The following is a 21857-nucleotide window of genomic DNA, read 5'->3' as shown; positions in this document are numbered from 1 at the left end:
GAAGGAGAAAGGAACAACTCAAACATTTAGATAGTGACATTTCAATCTTGATTTAAATGTAAATAAAGAATAAAGAAAGTCTCTAACTTGAGTGGGTAGATTATTCCACAATCGAGCAGCTACTACTGTAAAGGGGAGGCAAGAAAATTAGAACGAAAAGGGATATTAAAAGGGTTATCTCGTTTCTAGAGCGAAGAGATGGTTTATGTTGTGATAGATGTTGGAAGAGCTCTCTCTGATAAACAGGCGATGTGGGACTATTTAAAATATTGTGAAGAAGTTATAGAATATGAATGTTTCTTCTATACCTGATATTCGGTACGGTATTCATCTATACGGTATTCGGTTATGTGGTCAAATTTACGAATATTAAAGATATAACGTAAACAAACATTCTGCAATCGTTCCAACAACTTAATTACCTTTCAAAAACTCAATTTGATGATGTCTTTAAGAATGCATTCTTTTTCATCGTCCTGCTCAGTGCTGGGCGTCATTTATCCGGGGATATCCGGCACTAGGTGTTAGGTGTGTGACATTCCTCCCGGACCTGGCGCGGGGCGAGTCAAAGCAGAGTTGATGAGAGCCCCGTTGGTCGGTCCGATTTGAAGGAGACCGTATTTATATCTGTAATCAGATTCAAGTTAAATTACTGTCTTCAGATAAAATATTTATTTATACAATTTTTCAGTTTTAGGAACTAGGAAAGTCTCGCCTATTGCAGGATAGTAAAGCCGATCCCGAGCCGAACTTATCCCGCGGGAAGATCTGATCCCCGGTGCTGGCCCGGGATTCATTTTACTACCAAATGGGCTGACGGCACTTTACATAGGCCACCGGGCCACGGGCGCATCCCCAACCCGTCGCCTACTCGAATCAACATAATATACAGGCATGTATATACATTAGAGTGAGCCGATGATGTATGAAGTTTCTTTTTATTTTTTTAGACATCAAAATGAAAGGGGTCTAAAAAGTTGCATTTTGGATCACATTGAAAGTAAAAATTATTTTTAAAATATTCCACGCTACTTTTGGCCCGCAACCGAGGTTTGAAGTTTATAACTGTCTGAATAATTAGTTAATTATCTATATTGATAAAATTATTTTTTGTTAGTAAATATATAACTGAATCACATTAATCTTTATTGCTCACTAATTCGACCCCATCTAGAATACGCTCTGAGAAGACGGAAATTGTCAGAAGTGGTCATTGGCAAATATACTTTAATTTTGAGACCACTTTTAACGAGTTGTAAATAACTCACTATTCAAAAATAGGAATCAAGTTGTGGTAGAGGCGATGGATTTCAAAAATATTAATACCATCAAAACTCTTTATTGCTCACTAGTTCGACCCCATCTAGAATACGCTTCTCCTATTTGGTCTCCATTCTACAGGACTCATATTGACCATATCGAGGCTGTCCAACACCGTTTTCTAAGAAAAGTGGCATGGTTGCTCGGATTACAAAGGGGTCATTATCCCCATTTTGAAAAACAGCAATCTCTTAATCTGTCTTCATTGAAGAAACGTAGAACTGAGATGGACCATATATGCATTTTCAAAATACTTAATGCTATAAGTGATGGCCCATCTCTTTTGCAATCAATTTCTTTTCATGTTCCCAACCATGTCACCAGAAGTCAAAATCTTCTATTTATTAAATCTTCTAAGAGCAACTTTTGTTTTTATGCCCCAACTTCCAGAATGTGTAGATTAGTCCATTCATCACACGACATGGAATTCTTTGGGATAGATCTTCCGGCTTTTCGTGGGTCTCTTCGCTACTAAAACAGTGGGGGATGAAGTTCAATTGGCATGGTTTAGCTCGAAGTCTTATGTCTTTCGTTTTTATGAATATATTGTATACCATTATTGTATTGTCCTTGTTTGTCTTTGCTACATGGTTTTATGTTCTTTTTGTTCAGTTTCTTGTATTTATGTTTCTTCGTGTGACTGTTGTAATTGACTTAGGCCGTATATGTAATAAATAAAATAAAATAATTAATAATACATAATAAAACAAATTCGAACACGTTTTAAAATCACCGAAATGCAAAAAGTTTACACTCCGCGGAACTGATTCCGTTGAGCACCTGGCTAATATTGACGAAAACAATGGCTCATTAAAACAATACTACCCATTCGTTACAAAACAAAGGGCAACTCACGCCCTTAGATGCATATTTAATAAGGTTTAATGCGTATTATAAAATTTAATTAGACTGATTTTTTACTTAAATATGAAATAATAGACAGTTTAGCGCAAAAAATTGACTTTTTCGAAAACTTCAAGCTCCGGTTGAGGGCTAACAGTAGTAGCAATTTTTTAAACCCTGTTCATTTAAAAATTCGAAGAAAAAATATTATCGGCCCACCCTAATGTACATAGATACTTAATACCCGCATATCCTGTGGATACTGCCTTACGGGACTCGGAACTGGTACTATGGAGGAGCCCGACGCCCGACGCCCGACGCAAGCACAAGTATGTTCGCGTCTATTAAATCGGTGTCAACAAACTAAAATAAACATTTATGCCTAAGATTTTATCGATATGTTTTCGTGTCACTGCGTTTTAAAAATATGCCTGAATTAATAACCGATTTGTATACGAATGTTTATATCCAGCCCGTCCCGTTTAGCTAACCTCATATTATTTGGTTCTAGTCTCTAGTCGGACCCGCGCAACACACCACACACTGCAATTACGCAACGAGTGAACTATTCGCGGTGCAACTTTACTGTCGATGTACTTTCGATATTATTTTATTAAAGAATTCCTTTTAAGGTTACTTACATAATTTGACCTTCTCACTCGAGCATCGCACGAGCACGGCCCGAGGATATTTATTTATAGTTTTATTTTCTTATTAGTAACCGCGTCATAATATTGGACGTTATTCGATATTTTGAAAAACGAAAAATTGATTTTTTAATCCACTTTGTTAGGCATATAGACAACGGTTAATAAACCGGTTTCATCGCTCTCGTGACATCGTCCGACTGGTAAGGTATTTAAGAAGTTTACAATGAGTTTAAGTATTAAACTCTGCATGCCAGCATGAAGATTTCGCGAGAGCTATGAAACCGGTTATTGGTCAATTTAAGTGGATTAAGGTGATAACCGGTCATTCATGAATATTTTTATTTTTAAAATTACAATTAACTACCTTCAGAAATAATAACTAATTGGACTGTTTTATTCGATACATTCTTTTTCAATTTTCAATGAGAATATTTATGTCTAAAAAAAATAAAACATCTAGGAGTACTATTGGATGAGCATCTATGCTGGCGAGCTCACACTAATGAATTAAGCTGCAAAATATTTTTCAGTCCACACTCACTTAGAAGGTTGCAAAAATTGTTACCCATTAATACTAAATGCACTCTGGTACAAGCATAACTACTGCCCATTCTAGATTACGCTGATGTTTCCAAGACTGATTTAAGCTGTGAGCAACTCGATAACTTGAACGACTTCAGAATACATGCAAAAGGTATATTTTTGGTCTAAGAAAATATGACCACATTTCTGATTATCGTAGGCAAATGAAATGGCTCAAAATTAAACAGCGGAGAGACTATCACTCCCTCTCACTTCTGTTCAATGTACTTCATAGTCCTAACGCTCCTATATACCTGCGTGAAAAATTTCAACGCTTATCAGTTCATGGTTTACCTTTTCGTTCTAATTCTCAACGCACTCTACAATTCCTCTTTCTTCTCCTAACTCATATAGTGTCCATGCCGCTCGACTGTGGAATCATCTTCCATCCACCGTCAAAGATGTTACTACAGTATTTCAGTTTAAATCACATCTGAAGAAACATCCCTTTCTCTTCCTTAATCTCTCCTCCTTTCCTTTTTCCTCTTTTTTCCATTTTCCCATTTGTATCGATTTAAGGTAATTTATATACAAATACATTTATTTCTATTTTTATATACCTTTAGCATTTTTTTATCTTTATTTTCCATTGAATATGTTTTTAACTTGAATTATAAAAATAAAACTTTTATTTTATCGCTTGGTTGGAAGAAATTGCCATTTGGCAATAAGCCCGCCAATGTACATTTAAAATTATGTACAAAAAGTCAAATATATTTTTTAAAAGTTAAAATTACTACAAAGATACGTCATTTACCAGTTCAACATATTGTATGGTAGCAGTTCTCAAAAATACTTCATTTTATATTATATGTTAATAGGGCAGAACCTAGCGAGATTATTTTTTCCATCTAGGCGTTCGTTTTATTAAACCGACAGTTATGTCGAAATTTCGTCTTCAAAATTTACTTATTTCTCTCTTATATTTTTAATAGGGTTTTAAGAAAAAATGTGCCAACCTCGAAACGATTAAAAATTTAAATAAATCGTAATTAAATGAAAAATTGCTCGGTGGAACAAAATTGTTTCATATCGATGTACCTACCCAAAACTTGAAGGCGGGGGGTCGGTAGTATACCTTTGTAATCGCTAGAGAAAATTTATATTCTATACCGTCAAGGTGAAGGTATGACGTCTTTATCTTCCCATTATAATCGAGGGACAGGTCCATTGCCGCATCTTCAAAACACTCGTTATAGAAGGCTGCAGCGTCCGTTCTCGGACTTCTATGTTAGTTACGAAATCAAACCACCTCATGCCCAATTTTCTCCTCGAGCACTCACTCTCAAAAGTCAGAAGTGAGTGTTTACGTAATTGTTATTTCAGGAATCGTCCCGCAATCGGCGGAATCCCAACTAGTTCCATCTATCTAGCACCAAACTACGAGAACTCGGCTCTTGTGGAAACAGACACAGCGCGTGAACAAACATCATGGCCAATAGTGAAGTTAGGAAAGAGAAATCGGAAAGTCAATGTGAAATATTTGTGTTATGTCCCCGAATCTTTATATTCGTGTCTCCGCGTCTCCGCGTCTCCGCGTCTCCGGAGCGCACAGATCTCGACATTCGGCTACAATCACATTCGATATGATCAAAATATTCAAATGAAGTAAGACGGACTGGACTTTAGGCGGACAAATTTTACAAATTAGAAAACATCGATCTGGCACACAGTGGGACGTTCGGGACTAACTACTCGGACATTGTTATTCCGAATCTAGATTTCTTCGAACATGCGTTTTTGCAAATATTTATTTATATTTAGAGGAGTAATTTGCCTTTAATTAAAAACATCAAACATACAAATACATTTTTAAAGAAAAATTTGCGTTAACATACTGCAACGGAGATGAAGAATAATTTACGGAAAGAAATATAGAAGTCTAGGCATATACGGAGCTGATGACCTGTTGGCTGGTTTAAGTGGTCACTTTACGCACTGTGTAATACTCACCATTCTGCCAAAATACGAACTTCTCTATTTATTCAACGCTTCCATCTATTGATGCTTGTGAAGTTAAAGAGCTGAAACCTTTATTAATGTGGGTGAAAATCATATGATCAAATATTGGCCGAATAGTGAATGTTACGCAGTGTGTAAAGTGGCCACTTAAAACAGCCAATGACAGGTCACAAGCCCTGTAGATGCCTAGACTTCTATATTTCCGTTTCTAAAATGTTCTCCATCTCTGTTGTAGTACCGTCAAATATGTCAATTTTACCAAACCAAGGTAATTTTGCCTACCGCCGAAATCTTCAGCAAAATCATGTATTGAAGTAAGATAAATTATTGGTAACATTAGAATTACATTTGATAAGTACATTTTGATAGTAGTCAAGGGTTGTCACTACACACTACTTTAAAAAATCATTATCCAAGACAAAAACTTGATTACAGAAAAAGAATACATCAGCCTATTCGAAGAAAACGAAAGTACCCACTGCTTAAAAAAAGTAGATAATATAAGTACGTGACAAAAATATAATTTTAAACGAGGTAACCGGGTGTTTTGTTCAAACTGGCCCAGAAATCAGACTTTTTGCTTAAGTTAACAAATAAGATTTAAAAATCTGATGGGGGTTCAAATCAAATACACGTTAAAAATGACAAGCCGGTTATTCTGTCCATCAAAACTTTTTATACCCCACAGCAATTGGATGGCAATCTATTCTATTTTTCTCTTCCGTCAGGATCAAAAGAAACCTAAAACCTTACAAAGGAGAACATCAAAACATTTGCTATGGCGACACGGACACTACAGACTCTAATGCGTACTCAGTTAATGAATCGACAAATTCTAGGACATTCGTCATAAGTTATCACGAAGAATATGAACAATGTGCCTCCGAATCTTCAACCGAGGAAAACGAAAAAACCGTGTCAGACCCGCTTGAAATTAATGACGTTGAAGAAGGCGCTTTCGTTATAGTAAAGCTCAAGTTGAGGATATTGCTGATGTATTTAGTTAGAACATAGTGAAATCTTTACTTAAACCTGTAATTTTGCGTCGAGGTTTTCATAAATTCAATATAAACCTTAAAAACTATAAGATTGAATAACTTTCTGAGAGTAAATTAAAAATGGTTAAACTTAAACCGATTCTTATTATTACCTATCTATATGACAGTTAAAGACCTATTGCAAAGAATATTGAAACACAAGATAATAACTTATCGTGGCACCTCACTAGGCCCAAACCAGCGAAATACTGAGATTTGAGAATATACGTCTCAGACGAGTCATAGGAGTGCGGTGGTTCGACTTTGTAAGGAACGAGGAAATAAGAGGACGGACGCAGCAAACTTCGGTGCTAATTGTCGTCAAGCGGAGGCGATACCATTGGCTGGGTCATTATACTGCGGATGCCTCATGAGAGCCTTAACTACGTTTGCCTACTATACGGGTCAGGACCATGGGACGCGAACCTAAATTGGAAGGCTGGGCATGAACTGGCAGCCGACAGAAATGCCTGGAGGCTCTTTGTGGACACCATATGCTCCAAATAGGGAGCGGACATGGAAAGATGATAATTGTTTTAACCTCCCAATTTATAATTTTAAAAACATTATATTATATTTATTATTTTCAAAATATATATTAGGTACACAAATACACAGTATATTACTATATTCCCAGAAGCTCCATAACTCATTTCAGGACGAACATTAGTTTACAGAAAGCATAATTATAAAAAAAACAATACGTTAAAAAATAAAACACTTCTTATTAATCGCTTAAAAAAAAACTTGAATTACAATTAATATTAATTTTTCAAAATTAGGAGTTATTTTTATTTTTTCAAAATATAAAACAATGCAGTGCAGGTAAATGTAAATCTAAGTACAGATAAATTAATTAATAAATTAATTTTACAAATCTTAACATTTGTCTATTTGGTTTGTTGCAGCCGTCACAGTGTGCGGTGCGCTTTATATTCAGGAGGCTACACACTTTACCTCATTCTCTGCCTACACACAACAAGCCATTCGTCTTCTTCCTCCTTTTGGGTACCAAACAGTCTGTACCTGTGTGTCTGGTCAGTTTGGCAATCTGGACTGGCATGTGATGTCTGGCAGAATACGTTGACTAAAACAGTCAGAAACCTCGTTGACCTTACGTTCTTCGAAAAACTGTCAATGCTACCGGGGTTGAGAAACCGTACCACACTCGTTTTAGAAAATTTATTGCACGATAATTATTGTCTGTTCATGTGCCATTTGACGTCAATTTTGATGTTTGGTCCAGGCTAATAATAATTTAATAGGCTAATAAAAATCATCATCATCATTCCCTTTCCGCACCTAATGGTGCATAGGGCACTGCATTGGTACACCAATCGCAGGGTATCTTGATATTTTTTTTGTTACATGAAGATAAGATGATCAGTCTTACGCTTCAGGTACCAGTCCTGGGACTGTGAAATATTCTGGTGTGAAAACACCCTTTTAAATAAATATTTCATATCAACCATGTCGGGAATCGAACCCGAGATCTCTCGCATGGTAGGCAAACGCGATGACCCTTACACCAATACACATTAAACAATAATAATCTAACTTCAACGTAACCGTTTTTACATTACTATTGTAAGAGTTCCTAGTAATTTTTGTTTTTTTTTTCACTTTAAATTGTATTTTTATATTTGAAAATTGTTTGTAACCTCTGAATATGTCAAAGCCTTTTGGGCGTTAATAAATAAATAAATGAAGTAATGTATGAAATGTATTTTTTTTAGGCAGTTGTACAAATAAAATGTTACCACCTGGTTATGCCTTAACTAATAAACAATATACTAATGGGATCAAAAAATATGGTGAAATTTTCATTTAAAATACGCGGGCTCTTCGATTCTGGCTTTTTTTTAGTTGGTAATACTGTCACTGATATATGTGTCAAATTTCATGTCAATATCTGCATTTGTCCATTAGTTACGCACGTGTTTTGTAAGCAACCAAAAATAATTTAACGATTTTTACAATGCCCGAGTTCTTTTAAGTAAAGAAGTTACATTAAATTTTGTTTGCGGAATGAAATTTCCGATGCAGAAAAATGGAAAATGTTGCAGAAGGCCTTCGGTGACTAGGTTATCTCTCAAAAAAATGTTTACAAGTGGTATGAACAGTTCAAAGAAGACCGAGGAAACGTTGAAGACAACAATCGCCCTGGACGACCATCAATATCAACTGATGAACAACACGTCAAGGAAATCAATGATTTGATGCTCAAAAATCGTCGATTAATAGTAATTGGAGATCTCGCTGATACTGTTGACATTTGGATCAGTCCAGACCATTTCGAAAGATGTATTGTGCCTAAAAAGAGTGAAATCTCGTTTGGTGCCAAAATAACTAAATTGTTTTTGAAAAACAGCGTCGCGTGGAAGTCAGGATGAGGTGAAATGCACGATAACTGGAAACGAGACTAGGATCTATACATACGTTCCAGAAACAACCGACCAATCCAGCGAACACCGTGCAAAAGGTGAGTCGAGTCAAGACCGAAAAGTCGATCGAAAATCGAGATCATGTTAACAGTTTTCTTCGATTTTCGTGGTGTGGTGCTATGGACTCCTTCCGTCGCGTCGGCGTCGGGTCAAACTGTTAACAAGGAATATTATTTGAGCGTTATGTTACGTTTACGAGAAGCTATTCGCAAAAAGAGACCGGAATCATGGGCCGACAATTCTTGGTTTTTGCACCACGATAATGCACCATCTCACACTGCATCGGTGCTTTGAGACCATTTCACCAAGTATTCAACTCATATCGTTCCACAACCATCGTATTCGCCTGATTTAGCACCGTGTGACTTCTGGCTATTCTCTAAGCTTAAGAGACCGCTCCGGGGACACCGTTTTGACACGATTGAAGATATAAAAACCGATTCGCTACGCGCTTTAAAGTCCATTTCGAAAATCTACTTTAACAATAGGGAAATATCGCCTTTTTTAAACATTTATAAAGTAATAAAGATCTATGAAATATTCTGGTGTGAAAACACCCCTTTAAAAAAATATCAACCATGTCGGGAATCGAACCCGAGACCATTGCTTGGTATGTTAAAACCTTTTTTTATTTATTCTCAATATATTTGGTTGCGAATTCTGTGGGTACGCATTGTTAACAATGTTTATTGTTACAACTTCAACATTCTTTTAGCCACTGTTCACTTCCCACCTTAGTATCCTGTGATCATCCGCCACAATAAGACCTCGTGTAGTGAATCGCGCGTTTATTTTGTTGAACGTGTGCGACATCATTGATTTGACTAGTATCTTTATTAAGGAGTTCAATGTATTTATACAAAACAAAAGTAAGGATAGAGAATTCAAAATTATATAAAAATAAATTAAATAAATTTATTTTTATCTTAAGGATAATTATCAAAAAAAATTCGGGTTAACTAATGCGTTCATATAATGCTATTTTAACGAGTTTAAGTTTATTGAATGAGTTTAAGTATATATAATATTTAAAATAAAGCAAACTTTTCCATGCAACTGACTTTTATGCATTCTATAGAAGCAAACACTTTATTAAGGCCCAGAACACACGGTGAAACGAAACTGCAACTAAACCCCTGTGAAACAAGAGAGTTTTGAAATCAACCAATCAAACCAAGGTTTGAAATCAGTGATGAAGTGATACAGTCATTGGTTTTCTCTGAGAGCAGATGTCTGTCTCAGTCTGTTTCAATATGTCGAGTTCAAGTGATGAAGATATTCATGTTATGTATTTATACCTTCGACAAGCGAGGGGGCGTAAAAGAAGAACCTTATTATTCCCACCCCAGCCCATTTACCACTTGACGACAGTAATAATGGAATTCCATTTTACTTTTTTGGAGATGAAACCTTTCCATTGGAAACATATTTAATGAGACCATTTCCAGGAAGAACTGCCACAGACACCACACGTATCTTTAATTACCCACGGTCCCGTGCTAGAAACAGTGTTGAATGTGCTTTTGGCATGTTAACAGGAAAATTCATGATTTTAGAATCATCGATTCGTTGTCGAATACGAGAGCTGGTCAATAATACAGTCAAAAACGCTTGTGTCTTGCACAATTTTGTAATATCCGAGGAAGGAAAATCATATCAGTCAGCAAGTATCAATGCGGGAAGTAATCAACGATCCAGTAATATAATTCCGCATGATGTGACCCCGGGACCCAAACCTTCAGTTTTATCTTTAAGAAAACATTTAAATAATTATTTTTTTAAAACCACATGTTGCATTGCCCTGGCAATGGAATTATTGTGTTTAGATAATAAGAATGAATAAATAAAAAGAAACTGATCACTCAGCTGTGATTTTCATTGTTTTTCCAATCTCTGCCCATGCGTTATCAATCTCCGTCTCGCGAGAGTAGCTTGATAAGCCTGTATTGTACAGACAAGGATACTTTTCTACTTTCAAAACAAATTTAATATTTTTATTTTCGTCCTCAGCCATTTTCTGGACAAAAAAAACGCGGCAAAAACAATAAAACGCGACACGAGTTTCCCGCAAGCCAGTTTTAATGCAACTGATTTGAAATGCGTTTCAAACGGGTTTCAGACTTGTGGCATCGTGTGCGGTTCCCTATAGGACCATATGACATAAACTTAAATGAAACTCAAAAGTAACTTAGAGTTGCAGTTTCGTCATTTTTGCGTTTCGCCGTGTGTTCTGGGCCCTATGCGATGACAATGCAAGATGGAAAATGTAATAAATACGCGTAAATGCTAACAGAAGAAGCTGATGTGTGTATATTGTGTAGACATGTACATATATTGCGTACGCGGTACGTGCAGACAACCTCTACCTACGGAATAATATTATGTATTTAGATTCTGGTTACAATATTCAGTGAACTTTATCCGGCTCCATTTCTTGTCCCACTATTTCACCGTCACTGCTTAATATTCCAATTTTTTATATTTCACCTTCCGATTTACCTACTAGCGATAAGTGTTCACTGTTCACGAATCAACTCGACGGATGAGTTGTACCGCTTTGAGTAAATATTGCCCGAATAAAATAGGTTCCGCTCTCAATGAATGCATAATGGCTTATAATAAACATCCTCATCATTCCCTTCCGCACCCAATGGTGCATGGGACACTGCTGCATTGGTACACCGATCGCAATGCATATTGATAATTTTCCCCGTAGGGGTAAACAGAGAGGATAAACCGCCACACACAGTCTACCCTGACATACGTTCCTAGCTTCATCCACATCTTGTCGTACATGCTCTTCGATTGTGTCTACTTTGGAGATCACTAGACTTGAGATTTTGGTTAATCTGATCATGCCGCGTCTATTTTGGTTGTCTTTGTCCTGTGCTCCTATTCATTCTCGCCATATGTATATATCTGTTTTTACCATTATTCCATCATCCGTTCAAAAAACTATCTCGGGGATCCTTTCTTAATTATAAGTCTCTCAGATTTGCATTCTCGCTTGATTTCATTATTCGTAACCCTGTCATGCATAGATTTTTCCACGCATTCGTCTAAGAGATCACATTTTGATTAAAATTAGCTTAAATTACGTTTTTTAGGAACTTACGATGAACGATAGCGATGGTTCTATATTGATTACAATCCTAACACCTCATCAATTCTCAGAACCCAGAACCACGGACGTATTTATAGCTTCCACATGGAGGGGTTCTTGAAAAATATAGAATGGCTCTATAGGAACCGAGTGTTCCCATCGATGTATTTTGGCCTAGCTTTGTTTGACTTTGTAAAGAATTAATAAATAGGAGAACGTACGCAGCAGATTCCGGTGGCAACTGTCATCGAGCGAAAGCCATCCGGTTGGCTGGACCATATTTTGCGGGTGCCTCCTTACCACGCTTCCCAACACTACAAGGCATCGGGTTCTCGACGTCTCTGATGTGACTGTCGGCAGTTCATGTCAGAGCTGCGGGACGCGAGCCTGGCTCGGGAAGGTCTGGCGAGAGCTGGCAGCCGACAGAGATACCTGGAGGCTCTTTGTAGAAAGCAAATTACTATGCTCCAGCTGGTAATCGGATATGGAATGATCGTTATCAAGAATGATTCTTTTTTTATTTATTTATAAACCCTTACGGATTATATTCATTTAACAAAATATTTTTTCTTTATTAAATTCATATTCTATTGTTAATGATAATATTTTAAACATGCTTTGTAAAGGTTGTCTGAGTTTTTTGTTTGTTTTTTTTCTGGTAGTTTATTGTATAATTTCAGTCCCTGGTTTATTAGTCTCGACTGTCCTTGTCTCGTTTTAGAATGTTAAATATAATATTTTTCTGCTATTTTCGTATTGTGTCCATGAAAAATATTTTTTTTTAAAGTTTTGGGTCTTCGTCTAAAATTAATACACTTTTAAATGCAGAGTTTTTGAAGTAAAATTGAAAAAATATATACTATACTTCCATTTCCATACATACATTTCATTTTCAAAATACAGTCAATGTTAACTGTGTTAGGAAGTTTTTCTTTAGCTTATTCTCAAATTGTTCGTAATTTATTTCTACCATATATAAATATAGCAGATTATTTACTTATACCATAAATTAGGTAGTGTTTACGAATAAAACAATATACTTGTTTTAAATTTGTTGTAACCGAGAGAAAAAACCTTTTTGAGAAGAGAATATGGAAGTCTAGGTTCGGACTGAGTTCGGACGACCCAGTATTGATCCCTCGCCCAGGGCTATGGGTAAAAACCTCAACGACTGCGATGGCGGAGATGAAGTGCATCAGTACGGCGGAACAGGCGGAAGAGGCACAGATCTTCTCTCGAAACAGCGGCGTCGGGCAGGACGTTGCGTCGAGGATGGCAGCGCAGGGACGATAGTCAACGGTGGCATCCTGAGCCCCAGTTAGCGAGAGGGGTCGGCGTCTGTCGGCGTCGGGTGGCAACCGGCCGAAAAAAATAAACCGAGCGACAAATCTCCCTGTCCGACGTGTCGACTGAAGACTAGAAGGGCTGACTGCTGGTAAATGGAACATACAGCCAGGAAGAAGAAGAGTATGTTGGCAGTTAGATTAAGAGAGTATTTGAAGGTTTTATTATAATAGAACGAGGGTTTCCAGGCTTTTTAGTCTCACTCAGTCCCGAGGGCCGAGACCTGGCTGGCTCATCATGTTGTGGCGAGCAACACCAACAGCCGTGAGGTTGGCAGGTCCGGACTCCGCTTTGGCTCGCAACGCGTAGACCGCTGCAACGTCAGCCCGGACGAGATATTAAACCCCGCGCATCGGAAGAACTCACTACATTTTATCTTGGCATTTCGCGTCGCCTGCCCACAGCTCGCTATTGTAAATTCCTTCTATACAAAAAATAGGATATATCTCGTGTGTATCTATGTACTTAATAAATAACTTCAATTTTACTATTCCATCTTTCTCATTTGACCTCAAATCAACTCACGCGCACCGGTCCTATAATGCTAACATACTACCATAGTTCTATTTTTTTATTTGTATTTTCATTAATATACTATATAAAATACTTTTTTACACAAAATTAGTTTGAGTCCTTCTCACACCTATTCTAAGGAGGACTACACAGTGTTAATAATTTGTTTTGGTGTATTTCATAATATGTTATTTAATTTTTTTTTTGCTAATAGAAACCTTCGCTCCAGAACATAAAATTGGACGATAAATGGAACTGATTCATTTGCAGTGTAGCGATATTTCAAATCATCATTTCTGGAGTTTTGTAAGTCTTCACAATTGCATAAATTTGCTAGTAGATTTTTCCGCTTTTTCTCCGTAGTTTGGGAACCCCGGTTATAGAAGTCTACAGTCTACGGACGCCCCACTTGTGCCTGAGATTGTTAGAGGAAAATCATTCGTGTTTTGACACAGACTTTTTTCGAGAATTAGTCGGAGAAAGATGACGTTATATTTGCGCAACGTACGCTATTTCTTTATAGATACTTATATTCCCAAATAAATCATAAGAAAAACCAAAAATAAATACTTACTATTAAAAAAAGTATTAGATACTGAATTTTAAAAGCGTAAGCGCCATATATTCTTTTACACGGGTTTCTTAAGACCGAGTTCACAACGAAGGAACATTTTCATTTTATATTTATGAGTTATTTCATTACCAGTGTAATTTTTTTTTTATAAGTGGAGTGACTTTTCTCAAGTATACTTTAAAAACTCCTACTAATTTATTTCCCATTTTCCACGATTTCTTACAACTGAAAGAAATTGGTACAAAATTTTTAATATATTGGTAAATCATAAGAACGCAAATATTTATTTTATGAAACAGAAAAAAAATGCTGCAATTTTTGCGGAGTGTATTTCAAGACTAAGAAAATAATTATAAAATGTCTGGCTAACTTCTTGGAGCTCATTGATTGCGGCACATTTACTATACGTATTCAATTAATTAATTTAAATATAACATATACATTACAAAGATACATTCAATACGTACATATCATAAAAAAGAAACAAATGCATGAAAGAGACTAATGTCAAAGTAGTAAGAAGTAGTATACTTTACAAAAATAAAATATTAAGTAATTTAAATAAAACGATCATCGGCCTACATTTTTCGTAAATTTTATAACTTTGTATTTTTAGTAATGGTTGTTGTTTTCTTGAAATAAATAAGTATAAATATATTTAAAGGTAAAGTAAATATAAATTGAAATAACACAATATTGATTAAAATTTTATATTGCTACATAGGTAGATTTTAATATTTTCAATAAGCATCTATCGTTACTAAAATATTCAAGATTGCGAGTGAAAATTGTAAGTGGCAGTTCATTGTTGAAATAAAATACGAACGATACTCAAACTTAATTAAATTATTCCAAATTTGTAAATTTAAGTATCAGTCGCCCATGTTTGAACATCCACATTTCCTCAACTCTTCCATCTGTTGACTTTTGTGAAGTAAAAGAGCTGAAACCTTTATCACGTGGGTGAGGTTCATCCGGCTGAACTAAATCACCTACTAGGCAATGCCTGAAAACAATTTTCCAATTTTTATACTCAATTCAGCAAGTATTCGGACATAATCAAACATTTTTGTGGATGTTCAAACATGGGCAGAATGGTGAATGTTACACAGTGTGTAAAGTGGCCACTTAAACCAGCCAATGACAGGTCACAAGCCCTGTAAATGCCTAGACTTCCATATTCCCTTCTCAAAAATGTTTTCCCTCTCTGTTGAAATAAATTTAAGTTGTCTTTCGTTTGTATAAGAATGGTTTTTTAATCTGTCAGTGAGTAGTGTAATAAACCCATGTTTTTAATTGAGCCTCATAATTAAACATTATATAAAACTGTATCGGCCTATAGTTTATAGGAAATAGTTTAGTGTTTTGCGGAGAGCGCCAGCTCAGGGGTCAATAACTCGTGACCCGTGCTCCAACTAGGAACATTCTCAATTAAATGAATCGATGTTTAGCTATAAATTATAACTTACCCATGGTCTAGTTATGCAATTATATTACTCGTAAAGGGTCGCTAGTTCTTACTATTTTTATTTCACAGGATATTTAGAAAATGCGTTTATGGGTATTCAAAGTCTTGCTAACTTTCAAGCACGAACTTCATCAACTGGATCTTAAAACATTTCAATTTACAAAAATCACACCAACACATCGTTTCCCCGTAAGGGAAACTTTGTCGTTACATACCTACAGACCTCGCTTTTTAAAAAGTTAAACATCTTCTCGCGCCGATTATTCAGACTTTTGACTTGTCCAAAATCGAGTATTTATTTGTTGGATTTGGTCATATCACGTCTTTCTCGGTCCTCTATCAGTATTCGCATCGTAAATCTAATAAGATCTAATAAGATTTACGATGCGAATACTCCGTATTTTGATGTCCATTCGCTCTACACGGTTTTATATCTTGTTTTATGAATTATATGAAATATGAACGAATTCTGTGGCTTGGATCTGAAAGGGCCAATGTGGTAAATAGCAATATTACAGGAGAGTAATTTTTCAGCCATTTTGTGGCGTTATAACAAACTGTTTTACTTGTTTGATAACTAATATTAATAAAAACATTACTACATATGTATGTGCACATAAAATAGTTCATTATACATATGTTTAATTGACATAGACCCTGTACAAAACGTCGGTAAGAAAAAAATGAAATCTGACATTGGTCCTTTTAGATCCAAAATTTCTTGTACCCACTATCCCCATTAAATAAGTATTTCTTTTTAAATAATATATTATATGCATATATTCGTAAAAAGTATAAATATTACATGTACGCAAATCTGTGATGAAATCGAACCAAAGTGCGTAGCGTAATAATTAGTTTATAGTAGGTACAGTAGTTAGGTCTCTAATAATGATCTTTTGTATTATTGAATAATAGAAAATAAATTCAACTTACGACATTATTATGTCGTATTATGTTATGAACATTCTAATATAGGTTTCCACCGTTGCTAGTACCGATTATAAAATATTATATTAAATAAAAGTTTCACTATCGCTTTGTACGACTGTAGACACAAGTAGCAGTCTACTCTAAAAACATTAATAAGTATCAGATAAAATAATGTGTTTTCTTAGTAATTATACATTATCTCGCGTAGAAATAAACATGACCATTTAAATTATCTTTAGAGAGTCGCAGCACAGATTAGAGGGCAACTAAAAATAAGATTTATCTTGCGTACGAGTACAGTAAAAGTGATGAATAATAATTGCCGAGTGAGAATGGCCCGGCGCGGCGCTACGCTGCACGGCCGCATGAACGGAGACGGTGACATTAGTAGTTAGGAGATAGTAGATACTAGATACTGCAGTGCTTAGTAGCTCTCGCGTAATGCCATATATGTGGCTGCGCTATAGCGCTACAGGCTACAGTTACTACAGTACGGAGGAGTCGATAAGGACGGGATATCAAGCGTCGAGCGAGTTCACGTAACGTGTCGCACACAATGTCAAATGAAATGTTTCGTGTACATTTATGTATCATTTCACAGATAACGTATCAGTATTGGGTGATAATGCTACGAATAAAATATTCTTAATTTACATATAAATGTTTGCGATAAACACAAAAATCTTTGAAACGGATCTTTTTTGCCTTAACCCTAGAACTGATAAAGACCAGCGTGTATTATTTGTCCAATACTCGAGATAATGAGCTCCCCGTAAAGCTGATTATATAAGTATGACCGCATTTTATCACATTAACTGTCTTTTATGGCACCACGATTTGTCGAGTTAATAATAATTATCTTACAAACAAAAATATGTTTTATTCTCAAGCAGAAAAACAAATAATACTCTTTTATCAAACGGATCGCATCGTGGTCCCGCAGCTAGGTGTCGCGGACTCGCAGATTTGACCCCGAGGTTCAAACCCCACTCGACCCTAACTTGATTTAAGTTATTTACAACTCACCGAAAATTAAATGCAATTTTTTTTTTGGGTAAATTAAAAGAACGCAAATCTTTATCTTTGCAAAAAAAAAGAACTTTTTGCCAATAGGCAAAGCAAAGTGAATATGTATCGGGGTCTACCCGTGTCCCGTATTTCATATAACATAAATTTGTTATTTGACAATCCTAATGTTAAGACTGTATGACTTATTTTTAGTTCAGTTAATCTTATGCGATTCCAGTTTCATAATTCTTGGATTACTTCTCGCAATATTATAAATACTATTTTATAAGTACCCATCCAAAAAGCTATAGAATTATTTTTTTTAAAAATATGAAAAGAAACACTCTTGTGAGAGAGACACTACTGGTTGTATTTTTTTTATTTTCAAGAAGTTTATTTTCTTACAAAATAATAATCAAAATTTTAAACAATTCACAAATAACTTCCATCAGCTGGTTAGTTAATCTCATTTAACTATCGTCATAATTAATATAAACATAATTCATATGAACTTAATAATTTACCACAAAGACATTTCAAAGAGTAATCAATTTAAAATTTCTAATAATTTATTAACAATATTTCAGTAAGTATAGCCTTGTAAATAAAAATTACAGCTAAATCAAAAGCTCGCACCTTAAAATAACGCACAAAAAAAAGACGCAAATTATGTGCAACAAATCCTGTCCTGACCCTGATCAGCCTCTCTATAATAATGGACAGAGGATCGAGAAAGTTGACAGCTATAAATACTTGGAAGTTCAAATGACTGAGGATGGAAGCACAGCACGAAGAGCTCACAACCCGCCTAGGAATTGCTGGAGCAACTTTTAACATGATGCGTGTTGTCTGGAACTCTAGTCTATACTCGATCAAAACAAAATGCCGATTATTTAACTCTTGTATAATGCCAGTACTCCTATATGGATGCGAATCTTGGCAAAGGTCAAAACTTAGAAGAATATTAGGTATAAGGTGGTTCGATTTAATAACTAACATTGAAGTACGAGAACGGACGCAGCAGCCTCCTATAACGAGCGTCTTGAGGATGCGGCGGCGGACCTGGCTTGGGCACATGCTACGCATGCCTCAGGAGAACCTAAACTCAAGTCGCCTCTTCTTTAGACCCGCGGGCTCACGCCGTCCTGGAAGGCCGTCGATGACGATCTTCCGATTTTATTCGACAGAATTAAGAGGCGCTAGATTGACATGGGAAGATGCGAAAATGCTGGCTGGCGATAGGGTCTCCTGGAGGCAACCGGTGATGTCTACATGCTCCACTAAAAAACCGGATGTGGAAAAGAAGAAGATAATAAATATAGATACAAAAGTACTGAAAAAATACCAGATATTTTAAAAACACAAGGTACAGCTGTATGGAATGTTAACTTTATATTGTGTTATTTTCCCCCAGTGTTAATATTCTGATACCGTAGTTTCGAAACAGCAAGTTTTGACGTTTGCGTAGTTCAGTTCGGCGTCCACGGGTCGGGTGCCCCTGTCAGCCCCGACAGTGTCGCCGAGCTATGGATGGATTTCGATCGCATAGCTGTGTCGGTTGTCTGGGATCAAATGTCAAATGTCGGAGACCCCTGCTCCTCTCCCTCCCGCCGCCACCCCCCGCTGCCAACGTCCTCACTCCTCACTCCTCACTCCCCCCCGCCACCGATACATATGTGGCTATGCGATGCTACCAACTTAATGATATGTACATATTATTTATTGTACGTACGAGTAGGTAGGTTACCTACAAACCTTTAACGTGTAGTGCTAATCTAGCATGGTGTTATTTTTCATCAGTCTTACGCTTTAGGTACCAGTGCAGGGACTATAAAATATTCTACTCTGATACAAAAATAAATTACAAATATATTCTTAGCAACAAGGGGAAATCAATTTCAAAAGATGGCCTAAAATAGTTATTATTTGTGAAATTTCTTTGAGATGGTTGTGTTTAAAATCACTAAGTCTAAAATATATAGGTTTGTGTTTTTATATGTGTATTAATATATCCTATTGCATTATGTTTCATATCCACTAACATACGTAAATGGCAGAAATGCCGTATATAAATAAACAAATAAATCATAAACAAAAAATATTACTGGGCCCGATGGTATTCTAGATGTATTATTAAAAAATTGTAGCTGCAGTCTCGCTAAACCAATGTCATACATATTTAATCTTTCATCATGGAATAATAATAATCATGGAAAATAAGTTATATGAGGCCTGTCTTTAAATTAGGCGATAAATCTGATGTTGGCAATTATAGGCCTATTTCAACATTATCTTGTATAGCTAAAATGTTTGAAGCTATTATTGCTAGCAAAATCTCGCCCATGTTTAAAAATATACTGATGGATGAACAGCATGTATTTAGATCTGCCAGATCAAGCTGCTCTAACCTGGTAGATTATACCCAGGTTATTGTCAAAGCACTTGAGGATGTTAGCAGATTGACGTTCTTAATACTGATTTTTCCAAGGCTTTTGACAAAGTAGATCATAAAATTCTCATATATAAATTACATGCCTTGGGAATAAGAGATATTTTTTTAATTACTTACTCTCATTTATTAATTCGTACCTAAGTGGTAGGTAACAAAATGTTCGGATAGATAACTATTTGTCAACCAGTGTTGATGTTACATCGGGTGTACCTCAGGGTACCCATTTGGCAACCCTGCTTTTCAATATGTTTATTAATGATGTTGTCAAATCATTCTCTAACTCTCGCTTTTGGCTCTTCGCGGAAGACAGCAAAATTCTCAAAGTCAATAAATTAGAACTAAATATAAAAAAATGTAAAATAACCTATTTCTTTCGAGTACTTAAAATATAACTCAAAAATTTATGTAGTTAAGTCCATCAGCGATTTGTGAGTTGTTTTGGACTATAAACTGACATAATAATAATAATGTTTGTATAATTTATATAGCGCCATTTTTATGACTCACCACAAGGGCGCTATACAATAAATAAATATCCCAGCACGTCTTGTAGCTACAGACAACGAGCATATAGATAATACAGTAAATAAATCACTGAAATTACTTAGCTTCATTAACAGAATATCCTTTGATTTTACTAATGTCTGTACAATCAAAACTCTTTAGCTCAACTGTTCGCCCTCTTCTAGAATATGCATCCGTTGTCTGGTCTCCATTATATGTCAATCGCATAAATCACATTGAATCAGTCCAACATCGCTTGCTTCGAAAAGTAGCGTGGATGCTTGGACTAGAGAGAGATAATAATACGTATGCTGATAAAGAGTCAATGTTAAATATTTTTAGTCTACAAAAACGTAGAGCTGATATTGATTCCATATATATGTTCGGCATACTAAATGGTATAATCGATGTTTCATCATTACTGGGACAAGTAAAATTCCGTATTCCGACTCGTAGGTTGAGAAACAATGAAGTACTGTTCATCGATCAGCATAGAACAAACTATGGCCTTAATTCTCCAATGAACCGTCTTTGTCGTACTGTTAACTCAAGACGAGATCTGGACTTTTTTGGTTTAAGTTTACGGCGATTTAAACGAGCACTAAATAAATAGTCCAGATTTTGTCTTGATGACCCTTATGCTTGTCAATGCTTCTTTTCTTTTTTTAAAATATTTTTAACTATTCTTTTATTGTAATATTAAATCCCTATAAATTGTATAAATGGACAATGTCCGTTAATAAACAAATAAATACATAAATAAAAATAGAACCAGCGACCAAATTATCGTTGGGTTTTTTTTTAATAGACTATTCCGATAAGCTTTCCCGAAAATTACGCTCGTGTGATATAAATATGTATTAAAACAGAATATCTGGTTAATGATGACATTTTATACTCGTAATGTGACCTATGCACACTGCACAGCACCACGGACCGATATTGTAATCACTAGTCGTGTATGCAGATGTACATAGGTATGTACACAGTACGTGCATAGTAACACAAATATAGAAACACGCGTAGGTAACGCGCATAAACAAGTTTGTATGACCTATGCACCACAAATCATTTGTTTAGCAAATAATGCACTCTGCATTGCATGTAGGTACTATGTAGG

At 35.8% G+C, this 21857-nt stretch overlaps 1 long non-coding RNA gene across 1 annotated transcript in view; it reads right to left on the bottom strand.

Annotated features, from left to right (window-relative positions):
- Positions 1 to 21857, bottom strand: part of LOC148279538 (uncharacterized) — a 47107-nt gene that overhangs the window by 6413 nt on the left and 18837 nt on the right. Inside the window, exon 2 of the long non-coding RNA XR_015822836.1 lies at positions 423 to 627. This is a non-coding gene — a long non-coding RNA (uncharacterized LOC148279538). The remainder of the gene's footprint in view (positions 1 to 422; positions 628 to 21857) is intronic.

The sequence above is a fragment of the Micrasema longulum genome, unplaced genomic scaffold (genome assembly GCF_059751315.1).
Source record: "Micrasema longulum isolate JH-2025_06_02 unplaced genomic scaffold, ASM5975131v1 h1tg000705l, whole genome shotgun sequence".
Taxonomy (NCBI): Eukaryota; Metazoa; Arthropoda; class Insecta; order Trichoptera; family Brachycentridae; genus Micrasema; species Micrasema longulum.
The sequence above is the reverse complement of the archived record's forward strand: the minus strand, read 5'-3'. Positions and strand labels throughout refer to the sequence as shown.